The following is a 3,045-nucleotide window of genomic DNA, read 5'->3' as shown; positions in this document are numbered from 1 at the left end:
AATGAATTAGGTCGACCATTACCTATCCAATTAAAGGTATCTGAGTCCTCTTTCCACCGCCACTGAGTTTGCTCTATTCCGAGTTCGTATGAGCGAGTTATGCTCGTTGAAAGTTGGGCAGTTGGCAGGGAATCCGTCCGGAAAATTTAAGGGCATTTTGGTCTTTTCACAAATCTTTTCTTTTGAGGTTATATTGTTGTGTTAGGCTGTTTGTGGATCATTTTTGTTCCATTTTAAAAGAGTAAGAGTTAGGGTTCTTGAGAGTGAAGAAGAAGAAGAAGAACTTGGAGCTAGGGCTTGGGTTGAAGACGTTTTCTTCATCAAATTTCTTGGGGAATCTTAGTAAAGGTATGGGAGTTCTTTATTTAGGGCTAGTTTTCTCCCTAGAGCCAAATCTCAAAATGGTTTTCAAGGTTTTCAAAGGTTATGAAAAACCCCAATTCTTCCTCAAACTCATGGGTTCTTGCATTAAATGGTTTCAAACAATCTATTATGATTATATTATGGTTTAATTGATGTTTTTAGGTGAAAAACTCCATGGACCCATGATCTCCTTAAATCTCTAAGTTTGGCTTATGAAGTGGGTTTTATGATAATGCTTGGGTATTGATGGAATTGTACTTAGATTGAATTGTATTATTGATTCCTATTGTTATCTATATCTATTGTTGGTGGATTGTTGGTGTATGGATGAGTTGAGAATTATGGCCTTGTAGGCAAGTCATGGGTAAATTCTCTTGTGATGTTAGAATTGTTAAGAATTGGATAATGGTGATTATGGCTTTGGAGAATGGTAAGTTGACCTACTTTCATGCTATATTGAAATTGTTCTTGTTTGGATTGATCCACTTATGGTGGAGGTGTGTACTTATTGAATGTGTATTGATTATGGCCTTGAAGGCATTAAATGAGTGTTATTGTATTGTTATATTGGCTATTTAAACGACCCAGTGCTTCATGACAGTTATAGGTGATGGGGCAAAGAGGTCAAAGTTGTTCAAGTTTCATCCAAAGAAAATGATAGGCTCAAATGGTGCCAAACTAAGTTCACACTCTCACAAGGTGGTCACAAAGAGGTATAAAATCAATTTTGGTTCACTCTTCACAAATTGTGCCTAAGATCATCTCTATCGTTTGCTTACATTAGTCAATTGGACTAACGGGGCAAGTTCTACGTATTACCAAGCACTTATTTCAAGGAAATATCACAACACAAGGCATTCAACACAATCATCAAACAAGACTCTACAATTTTCAGCTAGCATGCAACGATCATCACAAGAGGTCAACTCAACAACTGGATTAGTCACAATGAGATGCTACGAGTTCACACATGACTTATGCAACTCAATTTGTCTCATTGGAGCCGCACAAACATATTGTTCAATCGAGAGTCTATTCAAGTCATCGGTATTGAAAATGACCGACACTCAAAATTGCAAGAGAACAACCACATTCACAAACATCAAGAGGTGGTATGAAACCCCCACCCCACAAAATACATCTAACATTGTCCTCAATGCAAAAATGAAAAATAAAGACAGAATTAAAAAGGAAAGAGCAGGAATGAAAGGAATGGCGTGATAAGAACTATTCACTCTGAGGCCAATCGGTAAAGATTACTAGAGACCGCCTAACCACTCGGTGAACAACATGTGGCTCACTGAAAATTCCAGAACACTAGCCTTGCAGGTGGGACAAAAAGATGAGTGAAATTGGGCTCGCTGAACCCCATCGGCGCACCGCCGAATAAACTGGCATCTTTACCGATTGTGATCATCCCGAACGATGGTCCTCCACTCAGGCACAAAAGGCGAACCAAATCGCGATAGCCAAATCACTCGACAGACCGCCGTAATGATCTTACCATCGCACAATCACCAATCCCCTTTTCTCCCTATGAGATGAGTGAGGAGCCTAGAAAGTAGGTCATTGCGGAAGTGCTTTTCCTGTCAACCTGATAACCTGCATATTTTGCTTCTGCGAACCCCACTAATTCAAATTAATCTCCAGCTGGGTAGAAGAGGATCAGGTCCCCTGTCCCTTTTAGATACCTCAGAATCCTCTTGGCAGCCTTTAGGTGCGACTCTCTGGGACAAGCGTGAAATCTTGCACACATCCCTACATTGAACACTATGTCAGGTCTACTTGCTATTAAATACATCAGTGATCCGATAATTTCCCTGTACATAGTCTGATTTACCAAGCCACCAGAATCATCAGCTCCTAATTTTAAGTTGGTGCCCATGGAGGTGTCAATTAGCTTTGAATTAGTCATGTGAAACTTTTTCAGCAATTCGTTGATATATTTTTTTTGACAGATTGAGGTCCCATTTGGAGTTTGCTTGATCTGCAAACCTAAGAAAAAGGTCAGCTCTCCCATTATGCTCATCTCGAATTCATTTCCCATTAGATTAGCAAATTCTTCACATAGGACCTCGGATGTGGCTGCAAAGATGATGTCATCCACATACACTTGAATGATAAGCAGCTTTCTCCCTCTAGTCTTCAGGAACAAGGTATTGTCAATCTTCCCCCTCTTGAAATCATTTTTTAGCAGAAAGCTAGACAGCCTTTCATACTAAGCCCTAGGAGCCTGTTTCAGTCCATAAAGAGACTTGTCCAGCTTGAACACATGATTTGGAAGATCAATATCTTCAAACCCAGGTGGTTGTTTTATGTACACTTCTTCCTTGAAGTCACCATTTAGGAAAGCACTTCTGACGTCCATCCAGAACAACTTGAACTCCATATAGGCTGCAAAAGTAATGAGAATTTTGATGGCCTCCATTTAATTAAAAATAGCAAGCGGAAGACTTTCTAGACTTTATACATGATGTCTCATAACCATCTAATACTTTAGAGTACAAAATTCGGGACTAATCCCGTACACAACTCAAACAATACAAAAAAGACATAAAAGAACATATTGGGTATTGTCCTCGAATCTATGAGGACTCACCAAGTCTTCATCTTCAACACTTAGAAACCTATCAAAGCCATGACATGTCATCATCTCCAAATCCCTACACTTTAGTCCAAAAA

This window comes from Solanum tuberosum, unplaced genomic scaffold (genome assembly GCF_000226075.1).
Source record: "Solanum tuberosum cultivar DM 1-3 516 R44 unplaced genomic scaffold, SolTub_3.0 scf00644, whole genome shotgun sequence".
Taxonomy (NCBI): domain Eukaryota; kingdom Viridiplantae; phylum Streptophyta; class Magnoliopsida; order Solanales; family Solanaceae; genus Solanum; species Solanum tuberosum.
This window is presented reverse-complemented; position numbering follows the sequence as displayed.